The 25426-nt window shown below is 36.0% G+C and overlaps 1 protein-coding gene across 5 annotated transcripts in view; it reads left to right on the top strand.

The window, feature by feature from the left end:
- RBFOX1 (RNA binding fox-1 homolog 1) overlaps positions 1-25426 on the top strand; it is a 259878-nt gene that overhangs the window by 7351 nt on the left and 227101 nt on the right. Inside the window, exon 1 of one of the 5 annotated variants that reach the window (XM_085303584.1) lies at positions 25157-25172. The exons of the other annotated variants lie outside the window; for them this stretch is intronic. The gene's annotated coding sequence lies outside the window, so the exon portion shown is untranslated. Of the gene's footprint in view, positions 1-25156; positions 25173-25426 lie in introns of those variants that run through there. 5 annotated transcript variants of the gene reach the window in all.

Raw genomic sequence — 25426 nt, 5'->3', positions numbered from 1 at the left:
TTTAACAGATCTGTAGCTGATCTTGATAAGAATAAAACATTTTAGTAAACAGGACAGAGATTTGGAACTTACCAGTGCAACATTCTTAAACTACTGAATTATTTTAAATACTAAAAAGTACTTTGGACTTTTATGTTATTTTTCAGTATAAGCTTGTAAGAAAATACCTAATGTTTTATTGTTGTATAAATTCTGTGCTGCGGTGGTGCAATCTTGGAAGTTACTGCAAAGAAGCCAGGAAGAAGCCTAAGTACACTGATGTTGGATTTAAAAAAAATGTAGGCTGTGATAAGTAACAAATACCAGAGACACCACGTAAAGTTTCTGTTTTGGAAAAAAGGAAAAAGGGGAATTTCCAAACATTTCTCTTCTCTTTTATTCTAGAGAAAAATCTTAGAATTAAATTACATCAGAATCTAAATATAGGTGAGAAGTTGAAAAATTACCACTATATCATGCTTTTCTGAAGAAATAGTTACATCGTCCGTCAAAGGAAAGACCACATTAATTAAAGAAGTGACTAGAGGAAAAGTAAAGCAGTTCTTCCTGCATCTGTAAGTGAGCTTGTTCATCGTAATCCACAATGAATCACTGCTTTGTCCCTGCCAGCCGCAGTGTAATGTGGCCTTTCAGCGCATTAGTAAGCCCGAGCAATCTTCCCCTGCTCCCTGGAGGTAGCTCTCGTCTGTGTAAGCCTACTTGAGGTGGTTCGGGTCAGCTGGATGCTGGAGTGAGCACTCAGTGGCACCTGTTTGTTATGTGAAAGGAAGTTTTGAAAATGTACACCTTTCCATTCAAAATAGTTTCTTAATCTCTGATGGTATTGGGTATGAATTCTGTGTGTACAAGTTTTTGTTTTATTTTATAATTAGGAGGGTGGAGATAGCGCTTGACCAAACTTCTACTTTTTGTTTTGTTTTCCTGATGCATTATGTGTTTTCTTTGTAAGCAGAAGTTAGAGTTAAATTTGAAATATTTTGAAAAATACTGAAAGAGCCCATTTTTTTAAATTAAGTAAGTCATATTTTCTAGCTTAACTTTCTGACCTAGAATTGTTCTGAAAAACACTATTTGAATCTATCAAACTTTTTGAAGAAATTTGAATCTTAGTAACTTGAATTGTTGGAGAAAATACATAAATATCATTTAGAGCCTTCAAAAAGCAGGTTGGAAGAGGATGCCGATTCTTTATATACGGAACAGGAAATACAAATTCTTCAGAAATCTGGGAAGATGGTTTAACAAAACCTCGGTAAATTTTCTCCTCTAAAGCATGAGCCATACTTGAAAAAGTTTTTGAAAAGGTTTGCTCCTCAGCCTTTTTAATCTTCTCTTCTTTGTTATGCATTTATAGTAACTTCTTAGTACTGAGTGTTTCCTAAATTTGCGAATTTGCGGTAGCTGGCAAATGTACAGTATCTGAAAGCTACCTTCTCAGATACAAGCTACATTTCACTTTTGGTCTCCGTTNAAAAAAAAAAAAAAAAAAAAAAAAAAAAAAAAAAAACCTTTAAGAAGTGTAGCAATCCTTTCTAGCTTGTCCAGGGACGCAGCAAGGAGAATGAGCAGGCTTGTCTGTTGGGTCACGACTGTGGCCATCGAAGAGTCCACTGAGACAAGCGCAGCAAAGACAAGCCGAGCTTTCCTTTCCCTCCGTAAGGGAGGCGAATCGGAGCAAATACTGAATACTGAATACTGGAATACTGAATTAAATTATACTTTTGGTTGTTATTATTTTTTAGTCTTGTGTCTAGATGCAAAGCTGCATCCATAATTTTTAGACTTTTTTATTTTTAGCCTTACAGTGGCTGAAGGTAGAATAAAACTTAAATCTTGCAAATGTAGATCTCAACCTGCTGTGTGTCCAGCTGTTGAAAAGAACTCTGAAGTCCATGTTCTCTTTGTCTCTTTGTGTTCTCTTTCCTTTTAAGAGATAAGTATCTGAATTTAATACTAACTAGATATAATAAGAAGATCTAACAGTTATCACTAGTTGGATCCAGTAACAGAACAGGGTACTGTGAGGTTAGGGCTAACCTGGAGAGTAGCAGTTAAGAGTGAGCCCAGTTTCTCTTAAAAGGCTTGCCAGTCTTTGATGAGTTGGTCTCCTTAATCCCCTATCAAAACAATGTTAATGTTTGCTAGTTTATTAAAAAAAAAAAAAAGAAAAAAAAAAGTCTGCGGTTGCAAAAATGGCTCTGGGTAATTCCATGTTTATTAATTCAGAATTCTTCAAAATCCTAAATCTTTCACCAAGGAAAGTAGTGTGTATAAAGCTTTGCTCTTTCTGAAGGTGGCCTAAAATAGTTGATGAATCAAAGGAATTTTCCAAAACTTGTAATTCTAGAAGAAAAGAAAGAGATGAATCAGTTTCATTGTATCTTTGGTCAGTAACTGTCGTCTTTTCTAGCTCCCTGGTGACTTACTTTGTAGAGATTAGTTGGTAAAATGTGCTCAAGCCTTCTGAATGCTGCTGTTCTGGGGGAAAAAAAAAGAGAGAGAGAGAGTACTGTTTTTACCTGGCATGCTTTGCTGGACTGACTGAAGTAATTACACACTCTTCTAACTGCAGAAAAGAATGCATGAATTCTATGCCTTCCTCCAAGAAGGAACAGTTAAATTTAGGCACTGGGAAAAGTAGCAGATGTTCACACACATTTCCCATCTGAAAATGGAAATTTCCGCTGGCCAAGACAATTGCTAGGCACAGTTAAGCCCGGTACGTGTATCCTGTGCTGTAAGCCACCTCTGCAGAATGTGCTCCCGACAGGGACGCGCGGGTCTGGGAGGAAGGCAGGCCATGTGAACTTTTGTTTCCAGTAGATTCGTGAGAGTCGCTGCGTGAAGCCGTAAGGAGTTGTGACTGACGGCTCTGAGTCTGTGCTCAGATGCACTGCCCTGTGAACTATATCTTTAAGAGAAACTTTACATCCATGAGAAAGTTTCTTCAGCATTTTGAGGATGCTTACACTTGATATCTCTTTTCTGGGTGGCATTTGGCTTTGTTTCCACTGATTTAAAAGGCTTGTGCTATTGTGCTTGGTAATTTTCCACGTTCATCATGATCATCACTTTGATCAGCTGTGTAGTGGCAACTCCTCATGATGGCCAGAGGGATATTTTTTGCTCTTTTTGCTTATTATGTCTGAAATGATGGGTTACTTTTTGACTTTAAAGGCATACTGGTAGGGGAGTAAGGAAGGGACCACAGACATGTAGACTTTTAAAATCATGTTATGATGTCTGTTTTTACAGAGAATGAGATTCATCGTTTTCAAAGATGTGAAAGCAGCTACTGTTGAAAAAGATGCTGAGAACCAAACACTGTTACAGTCCGTGATATGTTTTGTAACTGGACTCATTGTAGTTGGTTGTTGCCAAAAAAGCCTGCCTTCCTCGTATCTCGGAAACACTGCAGGGATTGATTATTTTTGTTACAACAGAATATCTTACACACGCTATGAAAGTCTGTTGACCTAGAAATGTCAATGAGTATTTCATATCTGTCTTTTTGTGTGTGTGTGTTGGGGGGGAGAATACAGGCAAAAATGGAAGACAGACATTGCTTTCCTGTTTCAGAATGACTGTCTTTTTAATAATGTAAAAGCTCAGTACCAGGTCTGTAAAGGAATCTGTAAGTTGCCTGCCCAGTCAGTAAGTCTTTTCACTCAAATATGCAAGAGGTCTCTGAAACCTGTCTGCTCTTCCAGTCTTTTTTCTTCATAGTAAGACACAAAAATCCTTTTTAAAAAAAAACCCCAAAACAAAACAAATAAAAAAAATACCTCCCCCCCCCCAAAAAAAACCCAAAAAACAAAAAACCAAACTAGACTCCCTTGTTTTCTTCTGGTCTTAACAGAGACATTTTGAAGAGAATTAAATTCCTCATCAGATGCAGTTGAATGTAAGTAGGATTTAGTATCTCATGTTGTCTTTCCTCATAGCAGAAGTGGGGAGAAAGCTGGCCTGTAGTCTGACGTGTGGGTTATGATGTATGGTCGTCTGTACTTTTAAGCATGAGAGTAAGGCAGTGAGAATCCACTGGCTTTCTGAGAAATACGCTTTGCTCTTATGACAGAAAATACATTCTGTCTTAAGTAAATCACTTTTTGTTAGCCTTCTGGAAATGGTGGACTTCTGAGGAACATCTAGCGCATTGCTGGGGAGTGCATGGCCTTTATATGCGTGTGCCTAAAATGGACTTGTGTGTGTGAACTCATTTGGTGGCTATGTGATACCTGTCCGTAAGAGGCATCGTCTCTCTTACGCTTAAGGATCTGTGAAAGGTACTTCTATAATTAAGGTCATCTTTAGGTCATATGTTCTTGGTGAAAGGTTCTGGCTGCAAATATCTCTCTTGCATTAAGTTGGTTGTTGATTCCTACAGAACTGCACAAACAAACTTCTTCATAAAAGCCTTCCTTTAGCAGAATAATTGCAAAATGCAAAAAAGCAATTTTATTCTCTCTATTCCAATATGAAATGGGAAATGAAGAGGGGAAAGGGTAGGCCAGTGATTCTTTGGTGAATCTTATTTAGCATGATAAAAGATTATTTCAGAATGTTAATAAGTGTGCAGTATTGTGTTTCTGGATAGGTGGGATGACTTTTTCTGTTTTACATTCTCAGGTTATGTTAATTTAATTCTAGCAAGAAGGAAGCTTGTGGAGATTTGCCTCCTCTAAGCTCCAGAAGTTAAGGTCATGTACCTGAAATAATTAAAAATATCACAGGGTTAAAGACATGAACTACATAATTATTTAAGCCCATTTTTCTTATTTTTATCCCTTTTTGTTTTTGAGTACTTCCCCCCCCAATATAGCGAATGAGCTGCTCAGCACCTTATTTTCTTGCTGTCGTTCTGTAAGACCATTGTTGTGATATTAGTATGTTTTTACCCCATTTTTTTCAGTTTCCTCTACAACTTTTTCCATTCTTGTTGCTTTAGTTTTATTTTTCACTTTTATGTCACTAGAATGGCATAACATTTGTATTTTATTAATTAAAATTTTATTCTGAGCACCATTCTTCGGCTGCTTCACAAAAAATATGCTGAGATCTGCAGCATAAAAATAGATTGTGAGCTGGGAATCGGATACCTTCAGAGACAGATCCAAGATATATATTTTAGGGAATACTGTATACTAGCAAGCACTTAAAGTATTTGTGCAAGTGTTTCTTGAGAAAGATACCAGCTAGCTCATGAGGTGATTCTCAGATGTACTGTCTGAATTGCCAGCTGTTCCCTAACGTAAAGATTAAACCTACTGAATGCATTTCTGTGTAGATGTACTGTATACTGCTATTACTGCACTGTTAGTATTTGTTACATTTTGAACTTTGTTTTTCTGTATGCATGCATAATTCCCAATAGAGAATATATTTTGTTGAAGAAGATAAAAACTCTAAATTTAGATAAACTTATTTAGTTTTTCTTTGTTCAAGATCAGTTCTGATTCAAGAATAAGATAAAATAGTTACAGCATTAATTATCTGTCACAGCTTTTTTTCAAAAAACAATGTACATGCTTTGAGGTTGTCTGACAGGACATGAGACTGAATATCGTCTCCTTGAAGAATAGAAAAATCAAATTGAACAAATAAAGATTATTTTCTCTCTCTCATGTAGGACAAACTGTTTTTTGTTTAAAAAATGATTCTTCATTCTTTGAAAAAAATCATTTCTCAAACGTAAAGGAACTAAATTTCTGTTGCATTCTGTTTTTTAATTTCAGAATCAGAAAGTGAATTTATAAATTTATATAAGACAAGTTCCTTGCTGTGCAGAGGGATTTCAGATTCACGGATTCAAAGATACTCAAGCCAGAAGGGATCGTTATGATCTTGCTTGTCCTCTTGAATACACATACTATAGAATTTCTTCCAGAGACTGACACGAAACAGACCTTTTAAGATATTTAATCTTGTTTTAAATATCCAAGTAATTTTGAATCCAGCAGTTTTGCTGATACCCTGCTGAATGTTTGAATGTTTAGTTACCCTTACATTGCAAGGCTCTATTTCTCTTTATTTCTACTTCTAGCCATTGGTTAGACTGGGCACAGAAAACAGTTATTTCCATCCTTCTCATAATGACGTATTATGTATTTGAAGAGTTGCATCAATCTCAGTCTTCTTCTTGTGGTAGTACAGTCCTTGTTCCTTCAGCCTTTCCTTCTACAATTTTCCTTAGCCTACAGGAGCAAGACATTAGATATAAATTTTTAGATTTGCAGAGGTACTTAGGTATCTAATTTCTGTTTTTGAACAGAACACAACGTATGGAGCATAATATTCCTTTGGAAATACCTGCAATCAAAGCAGGAGAGAATGAAATTGTGCTAGCATAGGTACAAATGTATAGTAAGGAAGAGAGGTGAGAGTTAACAGTAAGTTGTGAGATACAGAGCTGTGAAGGATGGGTTTATTTTGCTGTTATTAAAAATTTCATTTCAGGATAATCCCTCTGAGATTTAACACCTTATTTTAAAAAGCTTCTTAGAGCAGCAGTAAACAAGATACAGTCCAGTAGTTTCAAGTGATTCTTAAATGTTTGGATTTTTTTAAACATCCCATTTATTGAGTCTATTTCCAACACAGTATTGAAAGAAATGGCAATCTTGCTGCCTATGTGTATGCAAAGAGTGACATATGTAATCTGTTCAAATAATCAGCATTGAAGTCTTCTGTGTGCATTTTTTGACTGTCAAATTTTGTGAAGTAGGAGAAAAAATACTTTTCAAGCACAGGTTACTATTAACTGATTTTTGTGGGTATCCTTGTTTCGTCTTGCCTGCGGCCTGATCTTGAGATTCTGCTGTATACGTAGCAGTAGTGAGTTCTCTGCAAGGCTTTGCCAAGGCTTGTAGTCTGTGCATCCAAAGAGCAGGAGCACCACTCCTTTCCTTCAGGTACGTTTGCTTATGACAGTGGCACAATGCCCCAACCCTTGATACTACAGAAAATGTAGGAAGAAAGCTTATTTTAAATTAGCATAGGACACATTTAACTACAGCAGTGCCTGGGAGGCTCTTTTTGCCTCTGACCTGAGGTCACTGTCTGGTACACTCTCTGAGCTGGCATGGTTATGGTCATTGAAGCAGAAGTAGTCCCGGAAATGTGTGGTCTTCCTTTAAACAGAAGTAGAACATCAGTGCAGTGCGTGAAAACACGCAATGGTAACGATAACTGATTAACAGCAAAATAGTAAACAGGTAATGTGTGGAAGTTTGCATTGTGTTACTTGCTCTTAATTCGCTTGTGATAACTATTACGTTTTAATGTAGATTGTCGTCTTAATTGTATGATTTCTCCTTTTTTAAATTGGAAGACAGGTATAGATACACATGCTTTTCAGGAATTCTAAAACCTTAGTGCTGTAGTGTCACTTGTACCAAGTTACAGTTGATCCATACATCATTTAAAAGCCTCCAGTAAAAGAGGGCATTTGGACATGTGTTAAAAACATCTCTGTTCAAGGAGGCACCGAAATTACAGTAAAGCACATGCTGAAGTACTTTCCTGAATTGGGATCATAATACTCTGTGAGTATGATCAGCTGGTTTTCTTGCTTTCTCCATTACTGTTGATGATAATGATGATCTGTAGGATCTGAAATTCAAGACATTCACTGAGAATATTTTCTGGTTATGGAGAAGATAGGTGGTCGTGGAGGAAGCAGAGAGATTAAGAAACTCAAAGAAGTCAAGCGAAATAAATAAACCTTGATAAAGTGGGAGGGTTTTTTTTTGTTTTTTTTTTTGTTTTGTTTTTTTTATCACTTTATAGAGAATACTACAAAAGGAAGAGCTAAACATACATACCATATTTCTGCTGTAAGGAGCTTTTTGTCCTTACTTGCTTTTTTCCTTAGTTCATCACAAGAATGCTGATGTGTGCGCAGCAGAGAGGAAAAACTGTTAGGAAATCAGGGCTTTATGAGGGAAGTCTGATGGAACCCTAGAGCTGCTCTTGAGTGTCACCAGATGACCATTGCCAAGTCTTGTTCTTTGCAGAACTTACTATGTTATCTCAGAGAAGAATGTGAACTTTCTCCCCTTTTACTGATCAGCACTTGGAAGATCTTGTAAAGGGTCAAAATAATATACCAGCACTTGGAAGATCTTGTAAAGGGTCAAAATAATATACCAGCACTTGGAAGATCTTGTAAAGGGTCAAAATAATATAATACGAAATGTTTAAAGGTGCAAGAGTGTCTATGGGACTCACTCACGGAGGCAAAATAAAGGCAACAGAACATCTTTTCAAGAAATATTTGTGAAGTTTATGTATCATACAGCATTTATATCAGGGAAGAACAAAGAGGAAGATCTGGGTGATTTTGTTTGCTTAAGTTTTGCAATGATAAACAAGGTGTTAGTAAATTAAAACTATTATTATTTTCAGTATAGTTTTGCTTCAGTTTCTCCCTTTTCACAGTCTATCTTTTCTCCTCTTGTATAGTTTATGCATCAATGACTGCGTAAATAGGAAGCGATCCCTGTAATACAGACAAAATCGTTAATGTAAGGTTGGAAACTCTTTTTTAGTTTGCTTAATGTTTTATGTTTGGTTTCATATGTATCTATGTATGCATACCTGTTTAATTACATGAGAAAGATTTCTCACTGGGTCATGTTGTGATGAAAGATCTACTTTAGCCTAGCACGGATCATCCGTTTTCATTGACGGAGACTTGTCACAGCTGATTTCATGCTTCTGGGGACAGACTTTTAAGTAGCTGTATATATTATATAATTAAGAATGCTCCAACAAAGGTGTTCTTCAGGAAATATGTACAAAAGATTGTTTCTATATTTAAATGCTGTGGATTTGTAGGAATGCAGCAGAGTGTTTTTTAAGGTTGTAGCTCGATATGAGTTATTTTCTATGAACATTTTTGTGAGATATAAATGTCACCAGGAACCAGAAAAACAGATGAACTGCCGAAAAAGGTAATAAATACTTGATTCTTGAAGAGTGTGCTGAAATTTCTCAATAATGCAGGATTTATAATGCCTTTAATATTAACACAGATTTGCTGCATGCTTAAAAATCACTGGTTCTCTTTATTTCACCCAGTGTAGGGATGCTCTGCTATCTTTTTTCATTTGCTGTGTTTATTATCGCCAGGATGTGCTTAAATCATGCTCTGTACTCAGTGAAGCTTTGCTGAAGAATGTCAGTCAATAGTTGCAAAGCTGTCAAGCACTTTTCCCTAAGTTGAATTTACACAGTCGCCTCAAGAAGAAATTAATGAAGTCCTGTTTCACTGCACATGTGTAGCCATTTTTAATAACCTATTAGTGATTTAAAGCCCTTTCTGTGCAATTACACATTTTTCTGGCCTACAAAATGGATAAAGGCTTCACCAACCTTTGCAGAGTGAGAGGAATTGAAGTTTACATTTTTATGGCAAACATTTACTTCAGGGTGGTGATGATATGAATTTACTTGCTTATTTATTATACCACTGATAGGTTCTTCTCACTTGTACTTGAATTTGACAAGCTGCACAGTGCTAAACCCTGTTAAAATGGTGCAAAGACCCAATTATAGAAACTACAAAGACATGCAAGAGTAAGCAAAGAAAAAACATATAAAAGGATTAAAGATCAAAAATAGAATGATTCCAGAGAAGCTGCATTAGGAGACATCAGGAAGAAAAACATGAAAGCATTAGAGTACGAAGAACAAAGCTTTATAAAGCTTCTGAAAACTGACAAAAATATTTTAAAAATATATTTGCTAAGTCTTTTTATCGGAACAAAAAAATTTGGGGGAAAAGTAAATAAATACATACTTTTCAGTTTTGTAATGAACTGAACACTTGACTTGTGTTCTTCATTCGTGTATGTGGTTTGAGCTTTGTCTGCGGCATGGCGGTAGCTGGCTTTAACCGAGGCTTTAAAAAGTAGATTGTATCTTTGATTTTAAATAAATTGCTCTCTAAGATTTATGAAGATACGCAGAAAAGATTTAACCTAATGCATACTTACCTGTGTAAAACATGCCAACCCTTTTATTCCTTCTGTGGCTTTAAGCCCTACCTTTTCAGCTAATCCTCATTTATCTACGTAATAGGTATTGCACTGCACCCAAAGTACTGGCAAAATTGTGGTACAGTCAGGAATGAAAATGGCTGCTTGACCCTTTTCTTCATACAAATAGGTACTGCACAAAATCCATTTCCTGTGCACGTATACAGGGAGCAAGGAGAATGGAATTAATGAAAAATAACCCTTCCAGGAATAAGACTCAATTCATAGAGGTGTCCCCAAGTTCCTTGCAAGAACTAGACAAAGTACAGGTTTTTACAGTGTTTCTAAAACATTTTCTGTGTTTCCCACACAAAGTGCTTCTGCTGTTGATGCTGAGAACACCTATCTAGATACTAACACGAGTCCCAATTACTGTAGCTCCTGAATAGCCGTTCTAACATTTAATGGACAATTAGAAGGGGACCTTCCTTAGATAAAAGTCCTTAAAATACTTTACAACCTTTATATAAATCACTACTCGCTGTATATTTTGGTCAGAGTGGAATCACTTTTCTGTATGAACTGATTTATCAATTTTTCCCTTTCTGTCTTCTGGACCTGTGCACTCACATTATGGAAGAACAGTGGTAGACCAGAGAAGACTGTATGAGAGACTGTGTGATCCCCTTTTTCAAAAAATGGCTCTAGATAATGACGACTTTGAAGAACATCAGGATTACACATAGGCTGACAGTAAAGCATTGTAATCAAAATTTAATAATACAAAATTCTAGAACATTCTTCCAGTTGTGTTTTTAGACTGCTACCTGACAAAGTATTATCTCAGGAAAGCATTTTGATATCTGTGGAAATTCTAAAAAATACCCAATTAAATTAAATTTTGCATTTTCTTTAAAGAGAAAATGAACACCACCACTGATTTAAAATGAAAGTTTTGGACTACTTAGTATGCTTAACGTCATCATGTCTAAATTGTTCAGTTAAGTTTGTGAAATTGAGTACACGTACTCACCTGCTCTATCTTCATGAGAACTGAACAAAACAGCTGGAAGCCTGGATCGGTTGAAAATTACTGGGGGTTTTGGGTTGGGAGCGAATAGGAAGTGGTGTAATTTTTCTCGTTTTCTGTGGCAGCAGCAACTACTGGTTGAGGTGCTGTATGGACGGTCCTTGTCTCTTCTCTGGGATTGTTCTCCATGTGGATATTGCAGTGTAGTTGAAGCCTGGGAGGGATACAAAGCAAGACAGATGGTTTCCCACAGACTTCCCCTCCAGCTCTTTCATCTTTCATCTAACTATTAATTCATCTGTTTGGATGGATACATTCACGCATGGAACCAAGATGAATAATAATGAGATTTTTAATAACTCCCTACATTTGCATTCCTTGTAACTCTTTACATGGTTCTAGCTGATTAAAATGAATCATTTACATAATTAACATATGGTTATAGTGTTGGCTTTAATATGCTGATTATCTCAGTACTTTTGTCTGGAGTCAATTGGATTCAAACTGTAACAATTGTTTGAAGTGAGAATAGTTTATTCCTGTGAGAGTTGGTGAATATTTGCCATGGGGCCTGATTAGAAATAGCACAACTGTCCAAGAAATTCTTTAATGTAAAGTGTGTATTTAAAAAAAAAGTCTATTACATCTGCATTGTTTAGGTCAGAATTTCCAAATAGGTTTGTATGGCTAGAGAGACTTTTGCCACTAGTTCCCCGGCTAGATGAAAATAAAATACCAGGCACAATATTAAGAGTAAATCAAGACTGGTGAAGTCTAGTTGTTTCTTATTTTATATATATATTTTTGTCTATTTGTTTCACCTGATTTAGAAATGGGAAAAGATATATATTTGCATGCTGTTTTGAAACTGCCTTTTATGTTAGGGTAGAATTATGGGAAAAAAAAATTCTTACTACGCAAAATAGATTAAGTATTTCCGTATTCACTGGAATAACTACTTGGACTGAGAGAGAAATGTCTTTAATTCTTTTGCTTGTTTTCTCTTTGTGTGTATGTGTAGCAGGTATCACTGAAGCAATCAGATTTTAAGAATTGACAGAACATTTTTTCTATCTTCCTACTGCCCTTAATGGTGTGCTTAGCTTCCTAACACAGAGGCTGCTTGAAAACAGGAGAGAGAGAATTGTCAGTTTTTGTGGTTAGGTACCTAAGACTTGTGTCAATGAATGCTTTTGAATGTTCGTGAATACTTGAAGCAAATTTGTGTTAATTGCACTTCTGTTGTCCACAATTAGTCTGTGGTAGACATGATTAATTGTAAAGAGCCCTGACATTTATGCATAAAAGGCTTGAGGTCAAACAGAAATAGAGAAAATGGTTGCTGCCGCATTGGCAGATGGAATGCTAATGCATTTTGACTCGTACTGGGCATAATGATATTTCTACATCAATAGCAAATAATTGTTTTAGACCTATGGAATATTATTCTCCTTTGCTTTGCTTTCTCTTCCTGTTTAACTTTCTTCCCTCCCACCCTGGGATGCTACAGATACTAGTTATTTTTACAGTAGAATTTGTAACTGGCTTTGATTCTTTCTTGTCAAATGCTGTACTGAAAACCTACTCCAAACTGTTAGGTGGGAAAGTGCTATATTGATTTGCTTCTCTGAGGAAAAGTATAATGAAAGAATATTATGGTGATAATTATGCATGCGTTTTGAAGGACGTCTCTTCAATCTGTATTGGCAATAAATGAACATCCTGTATTTCTAGTACACAGGCTATAATAACATTTTAGCATGCTTATCGTGTTGATTTGTGAATAATTAAACAGATAAAAATTAAAACCTTGAGTTCCCATCTTTAAAAAGAACAGAGCATGTCCGTGGTGTCATTACCAACTTAGGAGAGTGGCTCATAACTGTTTGGGTCCCTTTCCACCAAACAAACAGTATCTGACACTGGGATCGGTATAGTGTAGAGCCATAATAGTATGTGTAATGTTCATATGTGTGGTCTTCGTGAATGTTCTGGGGTAAAAATTGGGTGATGATTGTTCCTGGTGGTCTCTGAGAAATGCTGAGAGTTGATAACGGGCCTTTGCTAAAACACTGTTCTGCAGAAATCTTGCAACAGTAGTATTTCTCTTGTGATAGCTTAGCCTGCTGAATTTTGCTATAACATACTTCTAATTTGGTTTGAGACCCAAACTAATGTTTACGCACAGCAGGCCTTTTCTATAAATATTACATAATTCTGTTCATAAAATAATGTTTTTGTAGCAAACCAAAAATATATTTTTCAGTATAAAAAGCTATCCTGTTAACACCTTCCTTCTATGCTTTAGAATCTACAAAAAATAATCTAAAAGATAAAATCGAGTTATAAAGGTAAAGAAAAAGATATGGTCATCTGGAAAGATGAAATTAGGTGAAACACTAAGTAGTTAATTGAATACYTTTTGAATTGCTCTGTGACGTTTGGTTGTGTGTCCTCATTTTCAGCTATAGAGTTCTTTCAAAGCAAGAATATATGGCACTAATCTCGAGTTCTCCTGTAATAAATGTTGGACAGGAGATGGCCAAAAGAGAGTGCCTGGGCAAACCTTAATCTTTAATAAGGTGCAGAACTAGTCTATAACTGTCAAGGAATGACAGAAGAGCAGCGCTTTCAGCTTGCCTGCTCCGAATAGAAAATGGGGTCCTTTGACAGGCAAGAAAAGCTACTTTATTCTTTATTGGTTTGGGGGCTATTACTGTTCTTCTGTTATTTAGTTACCTGAAGTTTATGAGTTTTTGAGGGCAAAAGGAAGTCCAGCTATTAATGCGAAAACAAAATGCAAAAGTGTATTTTAATGTTTAATGTAATTTTAAGGCCTCAGAAACGTATGTGTAAACAAATCCATACTTGAAGCTAAATGGATGCCATTTATAATTTAAAAATATAAGGCAATTTTATACAAAAGCAAAAGGTAAATAAGCTATGGGGGGGGAGGAGAAAATAGGTGTAAGATCTTTCCTAGCTATTCAACTTGATGAAAAAACAATGCATTAAATTGTGTGTTTTAGTTTACTACTTGATTTCTAGAATTCTTAGTATTACTTTTGCTCTGTGGTTTGATGTGCTTTCCCAAGTTTCAGCTGGATAAGTGACACATTTCTGTTGCCCTCTTGCCAGATATGGTTGTGTGCCACCAGACCTCTATTTGCAAGTATGCAAAGGGCTCCTGAGGAGCACCTGTACCAGACTTGTTAGAGTTTCAGTTTCTGCTGGCAAGTTAGGTGACTTGGATGCCTTCCATGGTTCTGAGTTTCTTGGTCCATGAAGCAGTGCTCATTGCCATCCTTTTGCAACAGTCTTTGTAATTCTCTGTGGAATCCACAGGAGATTCTCAGATGTGCCGTTCTTTCCCTGCTTTATGGCTTTTAACAAGCTACACATTTTCAAAGCTTGAAGAATCTTAGAAAAATATTTTTCCTCCCCTGTTCTATAAAGCCTTCATCAAGGTACTTATATGCAAAGATGTGCCATTTCATTTCCCAGGAATTAGACTGTTCAAAATATTTGGGGTTTTTGGAATATCTTAGATTTATTTATAGACAGGATAGTGAAATTAGGATTATTATAAAATCTTTTTGTCTGAAGCCCCAGAAGGTTTGAATTTACAAGGATCACGATGTACTTGTGTATTAATAAGTTTAGACAAAATATTTGCTTAGGAACACATGAGAAAAATACATTCTTCAAATATATAGCAAATGTGTAACTAGTATACTAGCAGATAATGTACCACCAAATTACAATTTCAGAGTTTTTCAAAATCTTACACAAGAACTGTTGTGTTATATATGTATGCAACATAATTGCATAGGCATTAATAGCTCTTTAACATTAAGGTTAGTTTAAATTTTGTCAGTTTGTCTTTTTAAAGTTATAATTTAGCTAGAATCGTAACTATTATTGGTGGTGAAAGGTGACGTGACCTTTTGTCCCAGAATTTAAAGCATGAACATCTTCTTTAAACCTATAAAAACTAAAATGCAAAATCTGTCCATTTTAGGGACAAATATCTGTCTTCTAGACTGATTATTTGTGTGTTGATCTATCAACAAAGCTTTGTTTCATTCTTTTTCTTCAGTTATCTCATTCTGTAGTCTCAGACATGCCTATGCAGAGTCATATGCATTCCGAGAAAAATGCCGACCGAAATACGGCTTGCCAAAGCTATAGTTTTACTTCTGGAGAACACCTGCTGCTTTATGTTATCTCACTTTCAGTAGTCACGCTCAAAACGTGCGTGTTTCTGGTGTTTCTTTTGGAGCAGTTTCCAGCAGGAGGTCTTTCACTGCAGACCTTTGCCTACATGCTCAGACTTCCAGCCTGTCAGCCTAACTAACTTCCCAGGCAAGTCCATACGGAAGAGGACAGCATCTCCCAAGTGGCAGATAGCTAGAGCATGTACGTCTGTGTCAGGTCTAGGACTGCTTTGATATTGCAGAATAATGTAAACATGGAAGCAGGTGGTTTTATTTATTTCAGTGCTTTTAAATTCATGATCATCCATGTTCTTCAGATATGGCTGGCAAGACAGTACAAAATGAAAACAGTTTCCAATAATTCTACTACAAAGTTAGTAAGATACTGTTAAGAAGAAATGCTTCCGTGGCGCAGGCAAGCAGACTCACCGATGCTGCTGACGCGAATGTAGCAATGGTGCTCAGTTGTGCTTCTTGCTGGGAAATACTGAGATAGTAGAGAGAACAGGGACATGCTGCTACTTCAGTTGTGAATCATTCTGAGCTTTAGCTTTTCTTTTGTAGTCCTAAGCTGCAAACGATAGTTTCAGGTTTTAAAAGAAATAGGAGGCACTGAATGAATCTTTCTAGGCAGGAAACTTTCTAGGAAATGGGCAGATGATTTTGCAAACCTGTTCATGTATATTTGCTCCATCCTTGTTGCTGTTTTTTTTTTTTTTCCCCCCCCCCCCCCCCCCCTTGAGACTTGGGAAGTTTTGTCTCTTGTAAGAGAAGTAAATTGCTGGTGTGGTAAATTTATTCTCTAAAGAATGGTTTTGCACATATTCTTGTGCCTGTAGTTTTCTGTGGACTTTTCATGTAATCTCATCATGATATTATTCAGTTAGGGTCATAGCAGTTTAAGTTTGGCACTGTGCCGTTCCAGACAGATGGGCTTGGGCAGCCAGCCAAGAGAACATGTTAAAGGCAGAAGACTTTTCAGCAGCCTTGTTTGAAAGCCTGCTCAGCGTGAGCGTCTCAGCCCACGTGTAATATGGATGCACAAATCCAATCCATCTTTTCTTGCTTGTGCAGTGTTATGAATGCAATGTTTTGTCTTAGGAGAGTGCATGATAGCACTTAAAGAAAACATACTAAAAAGGCCCGTTAGTTTTTCTCCTAAGACACTAGTAGTCCCGCAGAAGGCTCTGTAGTTAAGTAGCGGGCCAGTTGTCTTTATTTGCCTCTGTTGAGTTTAGTTAGTATACACAAGAGGATTATTTAAATCAGAGTGATTAAAATTCATAGCAAAAATTTTTTTCTCTTTTGGGATGAAGTTGTTAAATTGAATATAGCGTGGTGGCTTTTTTTTAAAAAAAAAAAAAAAAAAAAAAGGAAATTATTTTTATTTCATAGAGGGCATAACCTCTGCACATTGACCACTGAATTCTTGGCCCGATACAGGCACTAACATTTTTAATTCAGCCTAAATTAAAGCTTTTTTTAACTTTTGTTTAGTGATTAAAGGAAATTGCTTTAAGGAAAGCGTTTTAATACTGTGTAACATGGCATAAGTTAATAGCTTGTTAGAGATGTGTATTTGTGTTCTGAGCAAAATACCAATCAGCTAGGTGTAGCTGAGCAGCCAGGCAGGCTTGCATTTGTAATGTGTCGCTATTAGTCATAGACGTAAGAAGTTTGGAATCAGTCGTTTTAATCATATAGTCATTTTGAGGGTTATAGCTTTACTTGCAATTCAGTCACTGGTATGTTGCCGCGTTTGTAAGCAAAAGCGGGGTAAAGCAATACCTGAAGGTGAGCCCAGAAATACTATATTGTTCGATTTGCCTAGAGCCAAGACTCTGCGGGGACCCTAGCAATTACAGATCTGGTGCTTACAGGTCTATCTACTGGCTGTAAAATCTTAGCAAACAAACAAAATAACAAAAACTTGTTAAAAATGTTACAGCATTATCTTTGAAATTCCTTTTGGTAGAGGCAAACTCRTAACAGAGCAATTGCTTTTTTCTGCCAGAGTCTGCAGTTTTTTGTAGTCTGCACAAACACGTGCTCATGTGTCAGGGTCTGGATCGTCTTCAGTCCTATTGACTGGAGAACCATGAGTAAACAAGAGAGTAGAGTTAAGTGATTGATGAGTGTATAGTGGAAAACATCAACAGTGCCTGAAGAAAATCTTTCAAAGTAATTGTATTACTTTCTGTTACATACACAAGCTGCATTATCTAGGGAAAAATGTGTTTTCTTGATTTCTTTCCTCTATCACTAGGTATTTTTTCTGGTTTTTATATCTTTAGCGTAGTAAAAGTTAAGAGGAGGATAAAAGGAAATCTWACTAAACTCTTCTTTCGTAGTTATTTTTTAATGAGGTTCAGTGATATTACGGCATATTTTACATTGTACAATTCAGTTCACCAAAAATTGGATTCTTTGAACAGTTCTCTCTTAACAGTTATTAAAAGAGTTGGATCGGTTCCTTTCATAATCATAAAAGAAAGGGTRGGAATACCATATAAATTCCAAAAATAAGCTGTGCGGTTTAAGTATAGCTCAACTTTTCTGGGTCCCCTAAATTCATGGATTAGAAGTCCAGAAGGGGCTACAACAGTTATCTATTCTGACTGTCAACCCGTAATTTCACCGTAGGGTCCGTCAGTTCTGTTTCGGCAGCCCTACTGTGGTATACAAACCCTCTTCATCAGTTCAGTGCTGGAAGTGAGGCGACCAAAAAATGTTTAAYATGTGTTGCTTGGTGTCTGCGTTATATGTGAATGTATAGGCAAAGAATGCACACTTCAGTGAAGTTTGGTGTGATCATGTTATGCATATGTATTTGTTATAGTAAGTAAAATATATACAAATAAATGTGTAACTGGAAAAATRTAAGAATGTATTTTCATTACATGTACTTTTCTGGTATAGCATGACTAAGTTGAAGAAGYTAACGTTTTGTTAGTGTTGTATCAGTATCCACTTCCATACGTGTTTGTGCATTAGATATTTTGTAGTCTAATGCGTACTAATTGAGGTTCTCCAAGCCAGAGGACATGATCTTTACTAATTGCCGTGTCAGAACTGAAGAGAGTGCTGGAACTACTGTTGCGCAGTGTACTGACCAGAATCTGTGCAGTAACTTCATATGCTACAGGGCAGCTTAGACAGTATTTTGCCTGTGATTTACTGATAGGCTTTGTGGTGGTAAACAAACCCTTCCTCTTCCCTCCTTCGCTAATCTGGAAAACAAATTTTATTTTAGTGGAGTGCAGTTGGTAGTGGTCCTTGTGTCTTTGAATGAACAGGTTCTCTTCAGCTGGGTTTTGTCATTATATTRCATTCTTGTAGTTTACACACATGAAATTATATTGCATTGGATAGGCTTTGYTTTTAAGTCAAAAGACTATTCATATATATATTTTTTTTCTTTAACCTGCACTATCTGGCTTCTGTGATTCACTGAGGTATTGAACTAATTCCCTCAAGGTGATCCCATGGCTCTGATTTGCAGATTTTGAGTTTGATTTTCTGAGTGGTGAAAGATGTTCTTCCCACACAGACAGAAGCTCTCTGTTGAAAAGCTACCTAAGAAGGCTTATGTAGATGATCTGTTTAATTAGCATGTGGAATATATTATTCTTAAAATAGAGAAGCATGATACACGTGTTCTCCAGCAGGTGGTTGCAACTAGTGGGAGTATAGGTAGAGATTGCTAAGATAATAATCATTTTTTTCACCAAAAATTTTAGCTAGTTATTTACATKAAAAAGAAATCTTGAAAGCTGACTGTTTTACACAGTTGGGTTGTAGCTGAGCCTCTAGATTTTTTTGTGAGAGTTCATTGTACCTTTGCCTTCAAGTATCTTTATCTACTCTCCTCTTAGCTCTTGCTGTAGGAGGAGTTTTAGTCTTGCCTGGCCTTGCCTTCYAGCACACTGCTCTACATCAGCTTGTTCAGGTGTCCTAAATATGTRCACATCCAGTGGTCTCTCGGGGACAGAGGTGTGAGAATCTCACTTGCCCGTTGGAGACCTGAAATGAATGGTGAAATTCTGCTGCTCAKGTGATGGTCGTGCTCAGAAAAGGGGATGGAGTACTTAGCACTAGAAACTGCAGTGCTAGTGCTTTATTCATTCTGTATGACTCCCAGCTTATTTCTTCAATTTTTTTTTTTTTTTTTAATAGACAGAAAGTGATCCTCTGCGTGGGTCACCTCTTCTGGCTAGTTCTGTGTTGTTGTGGTCTGAGGGTTGGATACTCTTGGACTATACCCTTATCTATGTGCAGCTTCGTGGGAAAAAGGAGGTGTTTCTTTTTTCTTGTTTTCTCTTACAGGTGACAAGTAGAGCTTTGTTGTGTTAGTGCTTGAGTAGTGCATCAGACATCAGCGTTGTCTCTAGTATTGTAATACRGCTCCGTAGTGTGTCACATTCTCTGTAACAGGTAGCTGTAAAGGGAATTCCAGCATCCTGTGAACTTCCTAGGGATTTCAGCATTTTTACTGCAAATATCGAAGTGCACTGTATTTCCCTCTGGAGGAAAGAAAAGTGAGCTGAGGTGACAGTGTGCATGTAAGAAGATACGTACACAGAACCAAAAATGGCAGTTTAGTCTGCAGTGTCATGCTAAACCATCTAGATCAGTAGTGATAAGTAAACAGTTAATTTTAATACTAAGAAGTGAGGCATAAGCTTTTTGTTGTGCTCAGTGCCCACCTATAAGAATGTCTTAATAGTCAAATGCTGCTACTTCTGAAAATAACTTACTTTGATAACATATTTGACCTAATGTCCAAATATGGCAATTTTATGAATTTATATATCAGTCTCTTGAGTACCAAAGCAAGCACTTTGGGGTTTTTTGAATCATCATCTGAGATTTGATTATCTTTGTTGTATCATGCAGCAAGCTCTTTTTTTTTTTTTTTTTTTTTTTTTGTTTAGACTTTCAGACAATTTTTTTTTTTTTATCGTAGTTTTAAGGTTCCAGTCTTGTCTTTATTATGGTAGTGAGAAGCAGTCTATTGATTTTTTTTTTTTAGAAGTCCGTATACTAATATAATGTAGCTTTCTTATAGTATAGCAGTAGATGATTAACTTAATACCCTCTCATTTTCAGTTTCTAGAYTCTGTATTGTATGTTCAGAAGAAGCTTGTTTCAGGACTCAGTAACAGCGATAGTGCACGAATTCTTTTGTGTATGTCCACTTATCAGTTAGCAATATAGACATTGTTTTCTAAAATGCAGAACACTGCCCACCTTCTCAGTAGAAATATGACAATGGTTTTTGTTCCTATTTCTGCACATATAGGAATAAGATTAGACCTCGAAGTTACAAAGGGTGTGTCTGTTTCAGTAGTAAGTGCCATTAAAGAAAGCATTCCCCTTCCTAAATTCGTGAGTCTGTCTGGTGAAAATCTTGATTTCGGGTGACAGTACAGAATTTTCTGAATAACAAAGTAGTTGCTGAATAGAGAGACAAAATTTGTTACAAACTTAACTTAAACTGGGATAAACTGTCATTGGACTTGCTGCGTTTTGAGTGGTTGCAGCTTCATTTGAATCTGTGGAGTTGCACTCGTGTAAACTGAATTAAATTTATTCRTTGAAGATTACTTTTCTAAATACTTACGATTTTTCCTTTTTATTTATTGTAGATGTACTCTTGGATGAAGAAGAAAAGTTTTGTGCTCCATGTATTATTTTCTATTATACAAGCTAAAATATTACAATTCTTCCTTCAAAGAAAATAATATATTTGAATGAGAACTAATTGCCTCTTTTTTGTATTCCAAATGACAAAAGCTAATATATCACACTTAGCCACTGTAAGAACTCCATTTCAGTAAACTAATTAAACTAATCCTATCTTTACTCATTATTCTCAGTTCTGCTAAATATTTTAACAGCGGAGATTTATTTCATTACATAAATTACATCATACTTAAAGAAAACAGTTTGCATAATGGCATATTTGCATTCCCAAGAGTTTATTTTGGAAATCTGAATTCAGACTTCAAGTTTCAGTTGAAATAATATTATTTGCCTTATTTAGGCTGGTAATTCTTCTTAATTATTACTAATTATCTACAATGATGTATAGCTTTAATTAAATGCAAGTGCTTGGCATTCTTGTTAACATACATTAAACACTGACAGTTCTCCTGTAYATAGATAATAAAATGTTAGAAAATGGTGATATTTCCTACATTTACATCCTGTAATTTCAAAACACAATGGCTGATTAATTTCACGGAAGGAAAAAAAATTGGGGGCTAGTAATCTTAAAAGATCACATGCTTATTAGATGTTTTTTAAACTACATAATTAAAGTGGAAATGTGTACATCACTGTTTGTATTTGGATTATAAATCCAAAATACAATGAATGCTAAGAATTTAGCAACAATGTTTCTGAGAAGCTGAAAAGGAATAATGCGCAAGTACCACTTCAGACTAAATTGCTCTCTACTTACAGACATGTAATGCAATTAAATCAAGAAGCTGTAAGCCTCCCAAATCTGCTAAGTTTAGGTTAGGTATTTGTACTTAAGACAGCTGTTGCAGAGCTTTCTCTGATGATAAAACAAAGGAAATACAGGTAATAAATAATTCATTGGAATGAATTTACAGTATGTGAGTCACATGACCTGTACAAAGGATTCGTATTTTTATTGATTTTTTTCATRAACCATTTATATTTCAGAGATAATGATGTTCTAATTTTAATGCTACTTTTCATATCATTATCTGGAATTTATTTAATGTCTGTTGCTGTGACTAGTTTATCAGARTGCTGACATTTATGACTCATGAGTTTTTTTTAGGAAATCTGCACGCAGAGGGAATTAATTTTGGTTCTGACTGAGGATCCTGTCTAGTTTCTTGAAGAATGATGGACAGACAGACAGCTGACAGACGATTTGTAAATTGTTTTATCTTAAGCACTCTGGGTTACTTCAGCTCTACGCATGTCATGAGAGCTATCTCAATATTATGCTTGCCAAGTCCAATCTGCCAACTTGAATAAAAATACAGAACTAGTACACGCGTTTCAATGACACTTTACCCTGTAGTCGTCTCTTGTACACGATGAGAATTACTTTCGTATTTTGTTCATCACTAAACAAAACATTTTGTTCATTTATAAATGGAGAAAAAAAACCTGCCATTTTGATCAATTTTCAAATTTTTGCCTCTMATTTGCTACAAAAGACCACGATAATTTTATTTCTGCTGGTCTTTAGTGTTCCTTTTCTTACATACACAGACAAAGCGTAAATCGGCGTGCAAATGTTCTAAGCTTGATTTTCCTTGTCTTCATCTTATTTGCAGAACTGTTATCTGCAAACAATTTTCAAACGTGGTTAGCAGGTTAGCATAACACTGTGATCTGTAATATACTTAACATGTTAAATATATGTTGCAAATATATTTTTAAATGCTGTAGTTACTAGAAAGGGAAAAAAAAGGAATGGAGCATATGACACAATTTTTTAACATCTTTGAATACCTCTATCTGCTTAACACAGYAGAGAATGTTTGTCAAGCAATTTTGAAGCCCCAAGGTAACTATTCTGAATGAGCAGTTTTTAGTAACTTGATTTGAAAYGTTGGGTGACCTATTTGCTTTTAGAAACTAAGATAAACTTGCTGACTTCTCTAGTGAAGAATATCTGGATTTCAATAGTATTTTTCTAAAAAAATAGTAATGAAAGATCTTTAGTGCTCTAAAAGTGATGAGTAAAGATCATGTGTAATATTTCCACTTACATTCATAGTAATGCGTTGCAGTGACAAAGCTATTTTTTAAGGGCAAGTGGCAAGTTACAGAGCTTTTCACTTATATCTTGCTGCTTCAAAATCGAGCCCCATTAGTAGTGATAGAAACTTGGTAGCACTGACAGGCACCTGTGTAGTAAGCTTGCTGGTCATRCAAAAGATTCTGGTGGCTGGCATCTAAAAACCTATCTCAACACCTAGCAATCTGAGTGTGGCAGGAGGCACAAAAATTCGAACGGCCTGGAAAGCAAACTCCTGCCCCTGGTATGGGCGTCCAGTCCTGCCAGGCTTGGGAGCTTGCTGATCTGCGGGAAGAGGCCACTCAAGCTGGATGTGTTTGGCAAATCCTTGTGAAAACTTCTTGAAAGAGTCCTCTAGCTTTAAGTGCTTTCCAGGTATTCAAGACTTTGCTATGAGTTTAGATCGTGTTCGTGTGAAGTGCTGAGCACTGCTGTGAGAAGCTGAGTTGAGATGAGGCTGCTTCTTTTTGAAGTTAGAGCAGAATACATAGTACTCAGAACTGGCTAAAATTAAACACATAGGGTAGGAGTGAAAAAATGTAAAAAAAAGACTTGAAGCTAGTAATTGCTTAGAAGGTCAGTGGAAAAACATAGCTTTTGTGAAGGCCTGGAATCTCAGTTTTGGTAATTTTAGAGTATTTAAGCACAAAATGAAGAATTACTGTTCTGTTTAAAACAAGCAAACAAAACTATTACTGGCATGTGGATTGTGTTAAATTAGGAGTCAGGAGAATATCAACCCTGTCATCATAACGTAACCCATTTTATCAACACAAAGCATAAGCAGAGATAAAGGGAATTTATTTTATGAAATATTTAGTATTTGTCTCCTGTGTATCTTTATTGTTTATGTATTTTCCCAAAGTCTTYTGCATTCTGRAACCATCTTGCTCAGCATAGTTATCATCACCAGGAAAATAAATCCCAAATTTCAGTTTCTGGATATGGTAATATCTAATAAAATTATTTGTGCTTTTCAAAGTACAACGTGTCTCAGTAAGACATAAAGCATATACATAGTTTCAATATGCTAGTCTAGCTTTTGGCAGCTGTGTTTTACTTTGCACATGTGCATATTTGGTAAATACAGGTTTTCACAGATATGGATAAATCTTCCATAAGATTATGTAGTACCCGTAAGTGGCAAGTTTGTATGGTAATCTTTTATCTTTAATTCCTAGTGTTAAGATTTCTAGGTGCACTTTGTGCATACCTATGTGTTTATGTATTTATGGGTAATTTGTATATAGAATTRTTACATTAAGAAATATATTTGTGTGTGTGTATATTTGTATGTAAAGTATACATAATTTTTATTTGTAGAATTTTAAACATTAAACTTGTTCCAGGGTACCCTTTTTGTATTTCTGATTACATTAATTATTGGATGCCAATCTGTAAGACATATTTATAAACAAACAGTTATTTTGGAAAGTATTGATTTGAATCAGTCACTCGTGGAAAACAAGTCTGTCTATTAGGCACATCTTATTTATTGAACAGACTTTCCKTATCCTGTATTATAGGTTACATTAATTTTCATATTAATCAGCATGTAATGACCTCAAGTTACATGTACTCATATATATTCTTCTGGAATAGTGCAGTAAACCAAAGTGTGTTTGAAATCTAATACAGTTTCGTGCTAGTGAATGAGATGCATTTGTAGATCATGTAGCTAGTGTATTAGCAATGTTTAAGACTTATGRCAGTCGCTTGATCGATCGAAAGATCTGAAGGTAATGGAAGTGTTTTATGGAACTGCCTGAAATTTGAAACTATAAAGGTGAGAATTTTTGGAAAGAGCTGATAAACCACGAACAACATCATGCCAATCTRGTCTTTGGTTCTTGTAGTACARTATTTTGACAAGTGACTACATTTTRTATAGTCTAAAGAACAGATCTTTCTSTTGTGTAAGTCATTATAGCTCAACTGAAGCTAATGGAAACCTGCTGTTTTATTCCTCTAGAGGACCTGACCTCAGGTGCTTAATWTACCAATTCTATCTTTTGCTAGGCAAAGAGGAAGATGACAGTATATTCCCATGCACTCACAGCAGCAGTTTCATATATTTGATGAGTTCATATTCACGAGACATCACCGCATCCTGTAGTATACAGCCAGGTGGACCAGACATAACATAGTCCATAGTGAGTAAATAGTCCTATGTTATATTAAGCTATCTATCCATTACTTTCTAGAACTGTGATGACTGCGGGGGGAGGTTGGGGAAGGGGCGGGGGGAGCAGAGTATAGTACTAGGAAATCTTCCTGATCGATGAATCCGATAAAACACTTTTTTTACCATGTTCTCTTCCTATCCTACCATGTATTCTGACAAATTCATCATAAAGTGACCACCTCTAACAAAGACACTGTTGTTAAAATCTAGGTAAAAATGTTA

The sequence above is a fragment of the Rhea americana genome, unplaced genomic scaffold (assembly GCF_003343005.1).
Source record: "Rhea americana isolate MKP2758 unplaced genomic scaffold, rheAme1 scaffold_10, whole genome shotgun sequence".
Taxonomy (NCBI): Eukaryota; Metazoa; Chordata; class Aves; order Rheiformes; family Rheidae; genus Rhea; species Rhea americana.
The sequence above is the reverse complement of the archived record's forward strand: the minus strand, read 5'-3'. Positions and strand labels throughout refer to the sequence as shown.